This window comes from Harpia harpyja, chromosome 11, assembly GCF_026419915.1.
Source record: "Harpia harpyja isolate bHarHar1 chromosome 11, bHarHar1 primary haplotype, whole genome shotgun sequence".
NCBI lineage: Eukaryota > Metazoa > Chordata > Aves > Accipitriformes > Accipitridae > Harpia > Harpia harpyja.
In genome coordinates this window covers 34,757,218-34,776,239 of record NC_068950.1, presented here as the reverse complement: position 1 = coordinate 34,776,239, position 19,022 = coordinate 34,757,218, and the positions used below count along the sequence as shown (strand labels likewise).

At 40.5% G+C, this 19,022-nt stretch overlaps 1 protein-coding gene across 1 annotated transcript in view; it reads left to right on the top strand.

Moving 5' to 3' along the window:
- Positions 1 to 19,022, top strand: part of EIF2B3 (eukaryotic translation initiation factor 2B subunit gamma) — a 104,898-nt gene that overhangs the window by 27,802 nt on the left and 58,074 nt on the right. The gene's annotated exons all lie outside the window — the stretch shown is intronic.

Sequence of the window (19,022 nt, the reverse complement as noted above, 5' to 3'; positions counted from 1 at the left end):
AGTCTCACTGGCTAAGTCCCAAATGGATTTACAGAGTATCTGAGAGAGGCTCTCAGGATTTCATGACACTTTTCTGCATATAAGGCACAAAACCTCAGCTGTCTTTCCAGGCCCAAAAAGATTCATTAGAGGATCTGTGTTATATCCACCATTAAACTGCACTGGGGACTTGGATGAATTTATTAAATACAGCAGAGTAGCTGAGCTTCCCGCACAGCGTAATTCATATCCATTAGTAGAAGAAGGAAAGATAGCTTGTTGCTCTTTACGCTCTTCTGTACAGTGATTTTGGTTTTCTCAGACACACGTTGTCTGATGTGTTCTGTGGAAAGCTCTGCTGGCTTCTTGAGAGGCCAGCCTTTGTAGTCTGTCCCAGGCTGACAGTCAGACTTTCACCTCTGCGAGATTAGACACCTGTGGGGCAGCCATCTGAGAACTGGGAAATTCATCCATGTGGACCTTGTAAGTCAAGGATGCGGACATCTGAGGTCTGCTCTCAGATAAATCTCTTCTGTGAAAATGCGTCTGGTGTATGCTGCAGGCCACAGCTAGGTGTAATCTTTCCTTGAACAGCCTGCTACCAGATGCGAGGGAGATGCTGTGTGCCCATGGAAAGATGACCCCTCTTCTGCCAGAGTTTAAGGATTACCCTAGAAGGAAGGTGGTCAAGAGTGCGCCCTGTTAACTGCTGTGATGGAAAGAGCCTGTCCCAGCATGTTCCCACTGGCTCTTTCTTGGGTTTTTGTTGGACATGGCAGGGACCAAGCTGCAGGTAAGCCTTCTGTGCATACACCGCAGCTGATCTGCATAGTGTAGGAAATTCAGCACTGTTGCATGCTGTGTTTTTGTGCAAACAAAGACTAATAGATCTATTTTGGGCTAGGAAGGAATATTTTATCTACTTTTAGTGATAGACTTGTCTTTATGGCTTTCTCCTAGCACTAGCGGGTGGCTATGGTATGATGACTTAGAAATTGCTGTAACATGTGTGATCTTAGTTGACCTCTGATTTTACAGGTTCATCTAACCAGAGGATTGTCATTCCTGTTACCCTACAGCTAAATTAATCAGGCTTTATCCTGCAGGCCAAACTTTGCCTTCAGGAGCACCTGTTCAGTTACATTGTCTTCAGCAGATTTTCTTGAGCATAACTGTTTGGGATTTGGTACATGTAGTGTTGGTAATATATAGATGGGATAAAAATCTGTATGTCTCCCTGTCTTTCTTACATTTCCATATGCACAGGTATGAAAGCTAATGTATAGAGTTAGCCACCCTCCAAGTAAAGCCCACAGATGATGGGATAGTCTGGAAGCATAAGGAGAGAAGATTTGCTAAGTGTTAAAAAGAAGAAAAAAAACAAAATTAAGACAAAGATGCTTTGAAGCATCAGGCAGAAGCACTGGGCTGGTATCCACCTGGGTGAGCCTCTGACATCTGAAACTGGCTGCTGTGGAGGCACATGTGCTCTCGGTTTTACAGCTGCCATCTTGGAGAAGCTCTGAGGGAAGCAAAATATTATATGGAAATTGTCAAATATTTTCAAATGAGGCAATTCCAGGGTAGCAACAACTGTGGGAGCTCTAGGAAGACAAAGTGTTGGCAGCTAATGATGTTTTAACCACCGTGTTGTCTAGACCTGCTCAAGCTCTGACTTTCTCATGTGAGAAACAAAAGCAACACTTAAAAAGATCTTTGAAGTTGTCTTTTTTTTTTTCTTATACATCATAGTAAAGCAAGGAGAGAAAAAAAAAAAAAAAGAGCAAGCCTGATCTCGTTTTCTTCGTGGATCACTTGAAGTGACTGACTTTCAGCTACCATGTTGGCCGTTTCTTGATCTCTGGATTTTGTTTTGATGAAATAACAGACTTTGTGGCAAGATGGGAGAATTTCCAGTACACTCATTCATTCCTCTGTAAAATACAATAGACATCTTGAGGGTGTTGCTTTTGTTTGTTTTGCTTTTAATGTCCCTTTAAAGGGCTATAGTGGTCTTGTGACATTAACTCTAGAATTCCTTCAGTGCTTGTTTTGCTCTTCAGATCCTTTTCTTTCTATTTTCTTTTTTCCCTCCCTTTTTGAGGAGGCGCATGGAAGGAGGGACAGGGAAAGAGTGGTGAAAGGAATGGGAAAAGGGAAGATGAACTTTTCTTTAAAGCTAGGAATCTTGTTACTGGTAAAAATCTAGATCCCATACCGAAACGGTTCAAAGGACCTTTGGCTTCCCCTCCTCACAGGAGGGAAGTTGTGTTGACAAAACATCCAAAGCTGTAGAACGCTAATTTAAATCCTTGAAGAAAAACCTTTTTCCTGACCTTTGCCTTCTTCCTATCATTGGATTTCACGCTCTTCACTTTCCTGCCATAAAAGAGCAGCTGGTGGGGAGGGACAGGGGAAAACACACATTCTCTTGAGTACCTGTTGAGTATTAAATATTTATTTGCTCTTGACTCAGATATTTTGTAATAAAGAAAGTGTTACAGAATGAAACATTTTAATAGGATTTCTAAGTTCATGGCGTAACCTGTTATTCTCTTTCTCAGTTTGGTTAGGATTTCTTTTCCAGATTTGCTGTTTTGATTTGTTTTGGGGTTTTGAGAGTTGTGGATAGCCATTTTGGTTTTGAGAATGCCTCTCCTTGTTACACCACAGAAAGGAGTCTGGATTTTGCTCCTTTGCTTGCCAGAGCAAATCTGGCAAAGCTTTCCATTCAGCTGTTAAAATTGTCCTTTTTTTCTTTTTTTTTTTTCTTGTGCTGTTAATTACCCTGATGACAAGTCCCACAGGTAGCATCCTCCCTCCAGTAAACAAGTGCAAAACAGTATCAAATACATCCATCCAGGCGTGTTTTGGTGTGCATCAGGATGGGCCAGGAGACAAATTTATTGGTGGTGCCTAGAGAGACTAATGCTGCTGGGGAAAGCATTTTCAAGGAAATGGTTCCCTGTTTGAGTAATGAGAGCTTATAAAAAGCCATGAACAGCCTGTGCATGTCATTCACTTTGGCAAATAGCTGCAAGATGAGATACTAGAATGAAAGAAATACAGTTTGGGGAAGTTTTGGAGCCAGCTTAGGGGCCTTTGAAGAGAAAAAAATAAAGTTATGTGCTCATCCCTGGAGCCTGGTTTTGCCGGTGACATCTCTCTGACTTGGGTCTTGGCAGGATGAAGGAGTGAGGAAATGATGAGAATTCCATAGCTGCTGCCTTTGCTTTCGGAGGGGGCAAAAGTATTTGTTTTCAAAGCACGATTACAATGGACAGGGAGCGTTTTGCTCCACCTCTGATATTTATGGTCATGCAAAGTGAGACAGTAAAAGACACCTGTTGGAGCAGGTCTAAATTTGGAGCATTTCCTTTCAAGATCTTGTGGGCTGTGTAAGGGTGAGTTCAGCCTTCGTGGGTGTTCTGTCTGCACAGACGCAGGTGCAGGGCTTCTCCTAGAGAATATGTTAATAAATCACCGTGACAATTCCAGCTACTTATTACCTCATGTGCTTCAGACAGAAAGGAATATCTCATCTATAAATATATACAGTACTAACATTAGTAACCTTGAAGTAACAATACAGATCTGTTTTTAATAAAAAGAGGGGGGTGAGATGGGAGATTTTTTTCTTCCTTTTCCCCTTGCATCATAAGGGTAAAAATGAATGGTGCAGTATAATTTTAAAAGTCAGCGTTGCCAAGTGGGTAGGTAATGGGAGTTCAGGAATAGCTTTGATACACTTGATTTCCTTTCTGTTGCCTTGGGATATTGCCTTTTTTTTTTTCTGCTGATAATTTGTTTTAAATAAGTGGATCATATATAAACACACTGTAACTTCCTTTGTGTTTCTCTTCTCTGAAACTGCCCTCCTTGGGAAATTGGCATCTCTGAAATACTCTGCCACTGCTATGGTGGTTCTTTTGATTTTTTTTCTTTTAAAATCTACTTCCATGAGAAAGACTGGGAATGACACAGGTATAGGCAGATGTTCCACTGTGTAAAGCATCCTAAACTAGATCATGGGCAGACGTCCTCTTCCAGATCCAGCTGTGCTGGTGAAGGGGGCCACCACCTCCAGCTTGCCCCCAGCTGGATGTATGATCGAGTACTTCATAAGCCACGTGTCAAAATGAGTTGCATTACTTTTAATAGATTAAACAGCAGGACTTTGATAATTTGGTTCTTTTTACTTTGTGTGTTAGGGAGTGGTCCCCACAAGCAGTACCACTGGCAGGGAGGGAAGGGATGCAATAACCCAACTCAGTAGGAAAATCCTGAGGAGCAACTCAGGGCAGACCAGGGAGCAAAAAACTCTTTGCTGTGCTCAGCTGTCTACAGGATGAATATACAAGTATTAGCTTTAGTGGTATTCCCGTGTTGGAAAAGTCAGTAGTTTTCACTATTAGCAAATTTTTGTTACTCAGTTTCCTTTGCATTCAAGTGATATTTTGAGAAATGCCATGGAAAGATGTTGGATATATCTTTTTTTTCTCTAAAATATGACTTTTAGAGAGCGATGTGTAGATCTTCATGTCTTTCGTGTTAGTCCAGATCTGCTCTTGCAGTTATTCCAGATGTGCTCTTTTCATAAATAAAAGTAAAATTTTCTGACTAGCATCAGAAAATAAGTCAGGTTCTTTTTGGCTCCTCCATCACAAAAATAGAAATTGTATGTGCTGATTTAGGTAATCCTTTTGCAGATGCACAAGCCAGAAAAGAATCTGGTTCCCCTTCCCAGAACTGAATTGGTTTCACAGTACTAGTAGGAATTTAGAAAGTTGTAAAAAGTTATTTTAGCCAGTAAAGCAAGCGGATCTGACTCTGAATCAAAACAGGGAAACTAGGTCTATTGAATAAGAGGGTGTGATTTTTACACACTAACTTCTCAGACTATAACCACACTTTAAAAATGTTGGTGTAGCTTTAATCATATTTCTTTACAAAAGAGGATTTTGCTGAACATTTCAGAAAAAGATACTGGCCTGTGAGTTGTTTGAGCCATGAGTTGGGAATAGATGTTCTCAAGATGCCCTTGGAGGTCTTGCATACCTGTTGAGAAGTTTCTCAGTTCACCAAGAGTAGCTGCTATAACTAAAAGGCATTAATTTTCTCAGAAAGTTTGCCCTTTTTATTATGCATTTAAACTTTGCTCAACTTGCTCTGCTTTTTCTGTAAATATGTTGGGGATGAGTGTAGCCTTCAACTTCAGAAATGGAGTATTTTTAGAACACTTTATTGTTTCTAAAATGGATGTAGCCAAATACAAGGAGAACATTTTAATTTGGTGCTTTTATATGTTATGCTTGTACAATAAACTTGAACATACTATCAAAGCAGTTAGTGAGATGTTGACTTTATGTTTTAAAGAACATACTGCTATTACTGATGTTAATACTGTTGCTTCCATGGAATTTTATTGTGTTTTGCTGCTGCTGTGTTATTTTATTTATTCATTGCAGGGGGGGGAGGTGTTGAAAGGAATGTACAGCATATCCATGTCCTTTTTATAAAAGAAAGGTCATGCCGTGTCTTGACAGCTTGTACAGGCAAGAGGTCATGAATCTTAGAATCTGGAATATTAGCAGGAGCTTCTATTGAATGTACCTATAGAAAGACTTATTGGCAACAGATTTAATTTTACTGAAAGATTCTTGCCAGCATTACAGTACACATAAGACTAAAAGCAGAGAGCGTGAGGCTCAACATTTGGTTTCTAATCGTCAGTAAATGTATGTTGCACGGATTGTCATTAGTCATTTGTCTGTCTGTCTGCTGTGGTCTCAGACCAGCACTTAGCCCATGATTTGGTTTTACTTTTCAGAGGTTTCAAAAGAGGAAGGGATGACTGTATTGCTTGGACACCCTCGAGTCCATGTGACTTGGTAAATGCAGTGCTCTGGATGAGTCATCAGGTTGGACAACACTGAAGTTGAATTTCATTGTTACTCTAAGCCAGGCTTGGGTCTTGAAAAGATGACAAATGGGCTGTTCGTTTTAGAAAGATGTCTTAATACTTTAATACAGTTGCCACTGTGCATTTTTTAGCAATGCTGTGTGTTAGTTTATTTCACAGAGTTGATGGGAAATGTAGCCATCACCGGTTGTTTTTGTGACATATTTACCCCAATTGATCCAGATGTAACCTGTATGATCCTGTATGAAGTTCCTCTGAATGGTCTGGTTAGAGGAGAGACACAGAATGATCAATTAATTACTTTCAACATATGTTTTCAGCCATAGTGTGTGTTCAGTATAGCTGCCTGTTGAAATCTTAGGGTTTCAGCTTGTGTCCAGTGATCCCAGAATAACCAGTACGCAGACAGAGGGGCACAGACTCCTTATTGTGCGGTTGGGATGGTACAGAGAGAAAAAAAGCCAAAGGTCAGAGGAGTTATCCCTGCTTGTGCGAGCACTGTCAGGCTCTCCCCTACCACATGTCCACCATGTGTTCCTCATCAGTGGGATGTGGAACTCCATGACGCAGAGCAGACTGGAATGCGGAGTTAGTTAACACCCGCCGTTGGGGAATTTATCAGCCAATGTGGAATATGGGGGGGGGAAGGAAACGGCCTGGTATAAAGCAAAGTAAGGGTGAAATGAGGCATGTGACTGTTCCTCTTCAGTTAAAAGGTCTGATTCTGCTTGGGGCTGAGGTCCTGGCTCACGAGCCCAGCCAAAGCTTGTGGTTCCCATACTGTTCTATGTTACTGACTTTTTAAAATTGTCATGCTTAGCAGAAGATTTTTGTAGTAGGCTGGAGGGAAATACCCTTGGGATTTTTGCAAGGAACAACTCGTCTAGTTTATTCTAAGAAACCCAGACTTTGAAGAACCTTTCCTTCATCCTGGTCATTGAGATCCCAAATCACTAACTTGCAGGAATACATAAAAGAGATAGCCTCTCCATTAAAATTAGCTACACTTGGAATCAGTTGAACTGTAGTTGCATAATATTTTTAGTGCTGATTTATGACACTTACTTCATGGCTACTGTGAACTCTAACCTGGGTGATTTACTATGATGTTTAGCACTGCTAAGAATATTGTGAAAGTCATAATGGAAAGAGTCAGAATATACAATTAGGTAGTTGAAGGTATATGTGGGCCCACAATCCTTATTGGGTTCACATTCTACTTTACTCGCAGCAAATATATATCTTTCAAAATGTTTCCATTCATCCAGAATACAATGCTGAATTCCCTCTTGAATAGCCGTAGTTTGGTTCTCCCCAAACAGCATTGTCCTGGCAGTTTCTGGAATTACACAGGAAATGAAGAGCATAGCAAACTTTCCTTTCTCTTGCTAAGACATGCTCCCCAGGAGTTCTTCCAGTAGATCGAGTGAATAACAGAGATCTATTCCTAAGGGCAGCATGTCCTCTATGTTTCTGCTTTGAGAAATCCTAATTTTCTCTGGCTTTAAATCCTTCCTTTCTTCATCAAATTTATAGCACCATTTCCCCAGCTAGAGAAGATTAGATAGAGATTCCTTTTACAAGCAGTAAAACTTCTTATCCTCTTGTCTTAGAGATTTCTTATAGGGCGCTCTCCTTCCCCAGTCACCAAATATGATATACTCTGTTAAGAATTAAGAGGAGGTGGCTATTAGACCTTGATATGTGAACTGGCAATGCAGAATGCTGTATCTTGCACAATTACTCATTCTAAGTGTAATTTACATGTACCTGCATACCTGCATATTGGCCGGCAATAGCTGTTGGTATTACTTGGGTCAATCATCTTGAAATCCTTTAACCTTTTAAAAAAGTGTGTGTGGGAGGTATTCCTAATTCAGGTTAGTGGAAGCTCAAGATTTTGAAAAATCTGGGTCAATCAATACAGAGAGATGTAAAAAGGGAATAATTTAGGGCCTTCAGACAGAAAAAAATTGGCTGATGGACTTTAATTAAACTCCGAGGGTTGGAAGCAAACCAGTAAAAAAGCAAGGGAAATTTAAGTTAAAGCTCAATTTCTAGTTTTTCTGCATATAAATCCTCTAGCAGCTGGTGATATTTGCAAGAGCACAAGAGACTGTCTTTCAGTATTCCCTTTGATTTTATTTTTTTTTTCCCCTTTGCTTTATTATTCCCAAGGTATAGCATTAAATATCATTTCAGAGGCCATGTGCGTCCCAAACTTCTCTGTCCAATTTCTGTGGTACATGTGTTCATACATGTATACACATATGTGTAATATATAGCTTTGTTCACTAGTGCGTTGGTACAGCATTTGTAGAACTAGGTATATATTTTTTTTGTTGTTTTTTTTCCCTCCAAACGAGCTACATAATTTCTGAAAATACCTCTGAAATTCCCACTTCTGTGACTTTGAGCCTTAGCCAGGTAGAATAGTAATAACAGAATCACGGCCAGCGGTGCCATAAATTTCAACTAAAGTATCGGGCAAGAAGTCTGATTTCTGTTTGTACTGTTGTTAGAGATATTTATGCAGGGCAGGTCTTTCAGCAAGTGTGATTATTTTCAGAGAGGCCCTCTCCATTCTTGCAGTAGAATATGCTGGGGATGTGTGCGGGGAACGGCATCTGACGAACAGCAGCCAGACAGAAGGAATAAAATCCCTTGGGAATGAGGCTTCTCTTTATGGCCATTTTTCACTTCTAAGGCCACTTGAAAAATATTGTTCTTCAGGTAGATCTCCTTCCTAGATCCCTGGGTTAGCATTTGGGTGCTTGCCACTTTCCCAGACCAAGGAGCTACTGAAGACTTAAGCTTTTCAAGTAGGAAAGTATGCAAGCACATATTTTGCAGCACCAGACGCTATTGAAAGAATAATGGATCCTTCCCACATTCAACTCCATTCTTCTTGCACTTGCTCCCAGACCTCTGGAGCCACTGTGCTAGCAAATGATTACATTCTGTTTCTCTTCCATAACTCTTCCTAAACAAAATGTTAATTGAGACGTTGATTTATAGAATTTAGATTCCTTTGTTAAGTCAGTGTTGTTAAAAGTAGCCTCTGGCTATTAGGGAGATAGATCAGTGAGACAAATCAGTGCAGTGCTTGCTGATGTGTTTTTCTGTATCTTACCCTTTGAGAAAATACATGTTTCAGATTTAAGGAATACGTCTTTTGCATGTGTTTGTTTTAGATGTACCCCATGATAGTGTAGCTCTAGAATGCAGGATTCTGTGTGTTTTCTGATTTACCTTATTATATGAAGGAAGCGACCTGAAAAAAAGTAGACTGGCATCTTTTTTGCTATGCCCTTGATGTTTGTCAAGTGAAAAGAAGGGGTTATGATACAGATGTTATATAGATTCTAGGCTTTCATATGTGACAGGGATAACCTCGTGCCTGGACAACTGTTGACTGAAAGGGTTTGCAGAAAAGTTGTCTGACCGTACTTCTCAGTAGTCTGTTCTTGTCTATGGAAAAAAAAATAGAAATGTTAATCTGTTTGTTGTAGAGAACAACATTAAAGTAAGCAAATTTTGTGGTTACGGAGGAAGAGTTCTCTTGTTCTACAGGTGATCTGGTGCTGGAAAGGGTAAAAGTTAATGTGAATTGATGTGATGTCACCTGTTTGTATTAAGAATGTCTTGTAATTAATATACAAAGAGATCTCATTTCTCTACTTGGCTTTGTGGCCTTGAGAAGTCCACTTAATGTTTGTCTCTCGTACTTTCTTTGCTTTTTAAAATGAACGCAATATTACTTTCCTGTCTTATAGGGACATAACACCTCAATGTTTATGTCAATGGTGTAAATGTAAAATGCTGTTCTGAGTACAGGGTATTAACAGTTGGCTTTCCTACATTTAGAATCAGAATAGTACTTATTAAAACGACCTGCAGGAAGCAGCTGATGTGACACTGCATATAGCATGAGCTACAGCTCATGTTTAAACCTAGATTTTCAGTTTCAGCACTTGCATTTCTGCATGTCAGACGCCAGTAGTATTTAAATGTATTATTGTATAGTTTATTGTGTGTTAACGTTGTTACTCGCTGCTATTCTTATCACTCCACTGTCTCTAATTTCCTTTCAATGTACTAATTCTCCAGTTTTTCATACAAAATCACTGGACATACAGTGAAAAATTAAATATGTTTTCTTTTGCATTAACAAGCCACTACTCCTGAGTGTACACGATCAAATTTGTAGATAGGTGGTTCCTTGCGTGCGCATGAACTGGTTTTACAAATGCTGGCCTGAGTCTGGCACAGCTTGTAGCAGCGCACCTGAGCTAACATGCGAGCGGCTGTACTGCTGCCAGGGCCAGGCTGGGCTGGCAGCGGCGTAGCTGGGTGGGCAGAGCGGCTCTTGAGCTAGCGAGTCCTGCGGGGGCTCAGGGCACGCCGTGGAAGTACCAGAAGAACTCGGTAGGAGCCAGTTCTGGTGCAGAAACAGTAGTATCATCTGTGCTTTCTTGGGTCCATATTACTCTGGATAAAGGAGAAAAACTGATGTTTATGTTTCTTTAATCCTTGCATTTGTTTGCTGCTCTCCACTTCCAGTTTGGCTACCTGATGCCAACTTTTAAATTCTGAGATAAGAATTGTGGTTTTGTTACCCATGTGTACAGCTTTGATTAGCGCTTTCAGGTTCCAGCAAAATGCAAATATCAAAAAAGAGCATAATCTTTTATAGTTCTTGAAATAGCTTACTTTTCACAGTAGAAAAGTAATTCCCTTTAGAAGGTGATCACTCCAAAAACTATGTTCATTTCTCCTAAAAATTTTAAAAGCACGACAACTATTTTTCACAAGTTATCTGCTGTAAAATATCTTCTGATTTGGGCTGCTGTGTGTGATCTGCTTCTTCACTTTTCTTAATGACAATTTTATCCATAAAGAGAAAGGGTTAATGTTTTCTTTATGATGGGTTATTGTAATAAAACAAGGTGATACAGCCCTGCTAAACAGGGGCCTCATAAAGGTCATGTGCGTAAATGAAGATATAATGAACCTGTAAGGTAAGAAAGCCATGAATGGCAGAAATGCCAAACACCAGAGCTGAAGCACAGTTGAGTAACCTGCTGCAAAGTAGTCTGTCACTTTACCTGTTCCTTCATTTCTGTGTTTTGAAGTTGTAACTGATTGATTCACCATCTTGAAGGCAGTGGATGCAAGGATATGAACTTGTGCATGTGAGAAAGGTGTGTGGATGCAAGGGTATGAATCTGTGCATCTCTGACAAAAGGTGTCTAGTACTGAACATGAGTCTTTGAGTGACAGAAAGCTCATAGCAGACTGCAGCACAATAATTTAAAGGCTGGTTTTGCTCTGACATTCTGTCCTTTGACTTCTTAATTTTCCTAAGTGAAAACATGTTGTGTCCACAGTGGAGGTGGCTCACAGGTTCCATTCAGGACTTCTGGAAGGCTTCAGCCTTTTACCTGCCACGTGCTTGCATATCTACTGCTGATTCTGACGACTCCTACAACGACAATAAGAAAACTGGCCATAAGTGTTAATTCAAGTCTCAGTGGAAGTATCCATGGTCTTAGGTATCTTAGGATACTGCTGTTTCCTAATGTTTCTAGGTATGGTGACATGTAGCTGGTGAGTGTTTTTTCCATCATTGGTCAGTGCCTGAAAAGTTATTGTATGGTGAAGAGGTGAGAGCTGAACCGAGCTGTTCAGCATCAAAACGCTTGAAATGCATGGGGATTATGGGAATGTGTGCTGCACTGTAGTGGTTTGAGGCCACAACCAATCGTGTGCTATGCACTTGGGAGAATCAAGGACAACTGCAGTGTATGCGAGTGAAAGATGTTGGGGCCGTATCTTTGCAAAGGCTGATCTGATTTCTAAGAATAAGTTTACTGGTCAAAATTGTTGATCCCTGCTTGCTGCAGGCTGGGTAGAGCACAGGTGTGGAGAATTAGGTAAAGTTATAAGGAGGAGAAAAATCGATGAGCCTCAGAAGCATTCCTTGCAGGTAGGCACTGACTTGAACTTGCACATTGTCTCTAAAAGTGGATAATATCTTCTTGTTTACATTCACAGTTAAATATTTATTCCCAAAATTCTGGGATGTTTTGGGTTTTAAATCTAACATGAGGAAGGACAAGCAGAAAAAGTCTGTACTCATGCGGATCAAAATACAGTGGGGGAAAAAAGCGTATGAGAACCCATTCTTAGTAGCCCTGTTTGTTACCTTAAGCAAAAATGTCCCCCTCTCTGCCACTGTTTGTGTCCTGAAGAGAATCCAGTGTTCACATCTCTGAGGAACTAATTTTGTCATCCAGTTGAATAGCAAGACCCAAAATTGAGATTAACAGTTACCAAAAAGTAAGAAGCAAGCGCTCTGCTGTTACTTGATCATTTTGTGCTTACTTGCTAAGCTGAGATTTTCACCAATTACATTTTTTTATGATTTCTGAGTACTGTTCATTAATGTAGTTATTTCATTGCTGAATGACAGCATGTTTTTATGCACTGCTGTCGCTTCTGTCTTCATTTTGAAAGGAGAGGTGATTCTCCTTGCCAGAAGTAGAACTGTTGTTGGATGGTTTGTACTTCCAGAAGTTACTTCAGTTTGTATTTGAGTTTTGGCTGGTTTGCAAGAATATATGATCCAATTGATCCAGTCACATTTTTAATTGAAAACATACATAGTTTGTATATATTAAGAAAGGATCATTTGCATGTAAGGAAGAGCCCATGAAAGTGTTTGAGAATTCTTACCTGCACCTGGGCAAAGAAAAAATTTAGGAAACCATTTTGTGTGTAGCCATTGTGTATTTGTTTCTTTTTTATCAATGTACGTCAGAGGTCTGAATACAAATAAAGTGTGCTATGCAGGCTAATTAAATCAATGTCTCTGTGGAAGAACTTAGTTTCTGGAGTTGCTCTTGTAAATCTGAGATGTAAACAAAAACCTAGTTATTTTTATATCGTTTCCCTTTGCCTCGTGTACGTGATTCTGGAAGTTGGGAGAGTTACATGTTTATGCCTCTTTTTATAGCAGAATATTTGCGTGGCTGAATTTTTATTGAAGCATAATTCCTGGTTTCCTTAAAGCTGAGCAAGGCTACTGTACAGTGGGAACACACATTAATTTGAGTTGCTGTGAAAGGCTGTTCATTTTAAAGCTGTCAAGGCAGCAAATTGTCCTCAAGTGTTTCTTCATTAAGAGTTTGCTGCTTTTGTAGAAACGGCTACTTCATCCACGGACAGTAAATTGGGAGTTTTTCCTGAAAGAAGGATGTGCAAAGAACAGCATTTAGGCCATGGGATCTTACTGTCCCTCCTTCTCCTGCCCCTACCTACCTGTGGGTGGTGCAGGTACCATTTTATTTCACCTGTGTGCCAGGATGAGCAGTCTCCAGAGGCTTCTTTTATCTGAGGTTGGCTTTAGTTTGTTCTTTCTTGGTTGGTTTGTAGCTTCTTCGTAGACTATGAGCTCATTGTGCTGGCTCCTTTAAAATGTAGAATGCAAAGATACTACCTGTCTTAAAAGTTTAGAGTCTAAATGGACTGTATGATTATGGATATGGCCTTTTCTCCCATTAAATGTGAAATTCTAGCTCTTCAGAATAAACCTATTTTCTAGTGAATTCCAATATCATAATAAAATCTACTATTTGTGAGGAGTGCAGCTTCAGTGGTATGAATAATCAGACCCACTTCTTCTGTTGAAGTGCAAAAACTCCCTTTTATTTTTTATAGCAAATTATTTTGATAGCAGAGCCCAGAAGCATGGGATTTTTAGAAGTAAACTAGTCTTTTAAGGCTTCCTGTTCACTTTGGTTGTGCTTATTGCTTCTTACCTCTCTCTGATTTTTTTTTTTTTTTTTTTAACTGTTCTCTGCAAAAGCAACCATTGTAGACTTGGCCCTTTTTTATATTGCTAATATTGTCTAGAGGGTTAGCACAGGGCTTTATAGTTACAGATCGTTTCTAATACATTTTTTCTTTATAAACTAAGGGCAGGACTGTACATGAAATCTCTGTTATTGTATTTGTGCTTTGTACTCATGTACTTGTTGACTGTTTTACAAGCCAGTAACGTAGTAGCCACAGGCTAGGAAGCTTGCCCAGAAATCTGGCATATTTAATTAGTGCTAGTAAACAAGCAGAGTTTCAAATTTAATTTTTCCTTCTTTAATTCCTATAAACCTCAAGCCATTTAAAACTTAATTTTGACGCTAGTTTCGTTTATGCAGTTGGATAATACTGAAACAGTCCACAACCACAGACGGAATAGTCCCGGTCTCTTCCAAGCAAGAAGGGAATAGAAGTTGTTTTGTTTTAATAATATTTGAGGTTGCTGTAAAACTGTAAATGATAATCTTCAGGTCATCCCCTACCCATTTTCTTTTTCTTTCTGTTAGGCTAAGTGTTTCAAGATGAGGAAGTTGTCCTACCGTAGGTTTAGCCTTGTAAAGGAAAAGGATTGGATTTGTTGCCATTCTGGTCTTTGTACAGAGAGGTGTTCTAAGAGCAAATTATGGAGGCATCTGAACTCTTGTTACTTGCCATAGCCAGTTTATTGCTTCTAGGCTGTGAAATTTAACTCACTACCCCAGGTGGCATAAGCAACAGAGGGTTCAGTTGCTGTCTTCTCTCTTGCTTTTCAATACTAGCTTGTGATCAGTGGTGAAAATGGTTCTCTACTACTGCTTTTGCTATTAGGGACCACTGAAGTCTAGATTAATGACATTTCTCCTATCTGTTTCATTGCTGAAGCCACAGTCTCCAGACACGTAGTGTGCTGGTGTCTCCTTATCACAGCAATAACATACTTGCTAATTTTGACCAAAACCTGAGCTTTAACTGCAGCTAAAAAAAAAAAAAATTTAAAAAAATTAGTATTTAAATTGTGAAAATACACAGATGAGCAGTGTCTTATTAGCTGTCCAGACAGCTTTTCCTTCAAGAACGTGGGGGTTTTTTGGTTCTTTTTTCAATGAACAGTGACTGTCTCCTACTTATTATAAAGGCAGCTCTCACCTACTGTATGAAGTGAGTTAGCACATGCTGGCCTGTGCGGAACAGCACTCGTTTGCGTGAAGTTTCTCAGTCAGCAGTAACCGTCCCAAGGAAGGAAGTTAACTTGCTGCGCAAAGTACCATCTCACTGCATTGAATTCGCCAGGATTTTCTTCTGTCCTCTGCAATATTCTAATTGCCATATCATCACTGTTCAAAAGGAGTGAAATTCCTCTGGCCCAACCTTAAGCTGTTATTCAGTCCTAGTAGTGGGTGAAAGATGAGAAAGGTTTTTGGAAATCCAGCTCTGTCCTCAGTGCAGTGTAAGTTTTTGTTCAGTTGGGCTTAATGCTGTAGTGCTCCAACTTTAGCATCCTCCTGAAAGCACTTTAGGTGTAAGCTCAGCTTCTTATAGTAATATGAAGCAGCAACTTCTGATATAGCTACTAACAAATCTGGAAAATTTAAATCATGAGTAATCTAGTCTAACCAGAAACTAATCCAGTGTGGTTGTAACCAGTGTAATTACTTGTTTAAAAAATGCAGATTTGGACTTTGGGTGGATGTTAAGCTCTTCTTGTGGTAACAATACATGTTTTCTGTCTTGTCTTCCCCCCCCCCCCTTTTTTTTTTTCCTGATACTTACACTCATCATCCCATGGTATTTCTAATGGTGTTATGTAAAGTGCCAGTTAGCTATTAAAAGAATTAATCATAAAGTTCTTTTGGGTTGAAAAGATGAGAGATGTCTGCAAATGGCTTCAGTCTGACTTCAATTCTCCTTTGGTTTTAAATTCTGCTGTCACTCTGCAAAAAGAATGCTACATTTTCTGATTTTAAGGCTTTGTTTTAATGAAGTTCTTACTTGATACTGTCAAAATATTAGCTGATAAATTAAATAGTATAAGTTCTTTTAAACTAGAAAAGAATGCAAATATCTCTGTATTTCTTATGTGATTTCCTATCACTTGGGTATTTTTTCACTCTAGAATTGGGCTGTACTCTAATGTTGATCATGTCCTGAGCCCTGACAGCTCTCTGTGTCCTGAAATCTCGTGGCTCAAGGTTGATGTTGCTCTAAATCCAGGCTAGCCTGTGTCTGAGGATGTATCTGAATACATCCACTGAGTCATGACTTCAGTGTAGCCAAATCGGGAAACCCCTCTGTTTCTCTGTAGGAAGCAGGATTCGTCAAGTCTGATTGCTCATACCTTAGCGTACTTTCCCCTAAAATGTATTTTTCTTCTACGTACCCATTCAGCATTGCGGAGGTGTAGAGCAGCAGCCTGTGTCCTGGCAGTTGCAGCCAGGCTTCCTCTGCAGTGGTGGCAGAGCCAAGTTCTGTGCCCATTTTAATTTCTGCCTGAGATAAAGCTGTTTTCATTTTCCAATTAAATATTTGACACTTGCAGTTGTTGGGATCTTGTCAGGGTGAAGTGTGGTTACTTCGTTGCCAAATGCTAAAGTGTCCAGGTTTCAGTGGAGTTGAGATGTGAATAGGTACAACTGTAAAACCTTATCATGAATCAAAAGTGAGGCAGAAGTAGTAGGTTCCAGGGGGAAATCAAAAGGAAACACAGGTCAAAGCATCAGCTGAGGAAGCTGCAGACCCTCGAGGAACAGGAGCTAAGTATAATTCACTTGCAGTAGATGAAGGAAATGAGCATTGGCAGATTGCGGAAGACATCCTACATCGGCTGGATTTGGGTAGGTTTTGGTAATTTAAACCATAACACTTGAATTTTTCCCATCTTTGGATTCAAAGGTCATGTCGTCTTGCTTTCTAGACTGTAAGTGTTGGGGAGAGCCAGATTCTGCTTTGTCTAACACACAACATGTATTGCCCCTCTCTCCGCTCCTCTCTCCGCTCCTCTCTCCGCTCCTCTCTCCGCTCCTCTCTCCGCTCCTCTCTCCGCTCCTCTCTCCGCTCCTCTCTCCGCTCCTCTCTCCGCTCCTCTCTCCGCTCCTCTCTCCGCTCCTCTCTCCGCTCCTCTCTCCGCTCCTCTCTCCGCTCCTCTCTCCGCTCCTCTCTCCGCTCCTCTCTCCGCTCCTCTCTCCGCTCCTCTCTGCTCTCTTCTTCCTTCTAACCCTCCTGACCTGCTATCGGACTCTTGTCAGGTTGTTCCCCAGTCCCATGAAACTTAACTGTTTTGAATGCAAATATCTTTTAAAAAAAGACTCACAAACATGCACTTTCCGTCATAAGAGCCAAGTTGCTTGTCAGGCGAAGATCCTAGCAAAGGAAAGTGAGTGATCAGGTATGGCCTATGCACAGTAACAGGTTTGGGGGGGGGGGGGTAATTTTAATAAACTGGTGGTGCAGAAGTAGGTGATTTTCATGAGGTACCTGGAAAGTTGCTCACAATGGGAAACCCAAAGGTATGTGTGACAGCTTCAGTTTGTCCTGCTCCTGGTCCCTGTAAAGTAAAAGGGAAATGCTTATAATGCTTATTTCAACTTTGTTTTTTCCGCTTCTACTTTTACTCGCAATTTAAGGTTGGGGGAGGGAGGATTTCTTTTTGCCTGTGTGTTTTAGTAGTCCAAAGGTATGCCATTGCCTTAAATTCCCAAATTTTGCAGATCACAGATCTGAATAAAACCTGCCTCACCTGGGAGGTGCAGAAGGTCTTTGGAGCCTTATTGAGCAAGGCTGAGTCACACTGCCTAGTACCGTTTTGTTTGCCTTTGAGTCTAGGCCAGTGACATAAAGAAATTGTGGCAGCCTTGCTGTGTTTAAGCTATATATTGCTAGTGACCTACAGCTTGACCTAGTATTCAGTTTCACTGTTTCCCATGCATTTACTGTAATTATTTGATTTAAGAAAATATATCATATGTCTACTGCTTAGCCTTTTGGGAACTGGCATAGGAGGGATCAGCAGGAGCTGCTGTTCTTCAGTAGCCTCTGTACAATCCTCTGGCTTCAGTTGTTTGCTTAAAACTTGTTCTTCTTTGTGTTGTCATCCTTTCAGCCCTGGTGATTTTAGGGAACAATTATTTACCCAGGTGAATTTCCACAAAGCAGGAAGCAAAATGAGCTGAAAATTGGAAATTATTAGGGTTGCCAGGTGCAGACTTTAAGTTCTTTCTCCCTCTTCAGCAAAGAAAGCATTTCCCAAAGCTTGATTAAATCTCTTAAATCACAGTTTAGCCCAGCATAAGAAAAATAAGCTCAAATACAAGATCTGAACCAAGTGACTAAGCCACGTCCCGTTGTGTTAGAATTGAATTGGTTATAGTGCACAATAATCTACTTTATTGTCATTCCGGCCTTAACTGTAGCATAAGATGATTACATTGAATGTGTATAATAATAAGGCTTACACTTTGTATATACTGCTTTAAATATTTTGGCAGACGATAGAAAGAACCTTTACGTGCAAGGCTTGATTAATCCTTTTCCTGTGTGTATAGAACAAGTAGCTGCCAGAGCTCAAGGGTAAAACCTATTAATAATGTCTCTGGCAGTCCCCGCCCTCCTTCGCAGTGTATTCTCTTCTGTTCACACCAAACTCCAGATTTATTATCATTTTGGTCTCTCTTTTGCTCTCCCAGTTTCTACATAGCCATTGGGGTATTCTAGCAAACTTGAATCTAGTATAAAAGTGTCTAGTGTAAAATATTTGCATGAACTCTGTTTTTCCAGTGACAGGGAGAGAGAAGAGGGGCAGGGGTGTTGGGGAGCCCAGCCCCTGTGTTATTTCCTACAGCTGTTAGCACTCAGTATGGCAGAGAAGACCCTTAGAACCAAGTTTAGGGAAATGCGTTCCCCAGCAGCTGTGTCTGGCGTGCTCCCGGGGGGATGCACGTGCATCCAGCAACGTGGCCGTGCACCCCCCAGGGAGTGCTCCTCGGACTCGGGGTGCGTGAGGAGTTACTGTTGTTCCCGTTTTCATGGGGGGAAGCTGAAGCAGGGCGAAGAAAAGCATTTTATATAAGGTCATGGGATGCAGTTGGCTGCGCAGCCATCAGCACCCTTGCTGTTCAGTGTCGAAGTCAAGAGGGATGTTAACGTTAAAGCACGGTGTTGGTGCCAAGATAATGACGCTTTCTACGGGAGGTCACACTGGCTTATTGTAAACCATTACTGGCCTTGAACAAATACCAAGCCTGGGTTCTGACTGCTAACCTATACT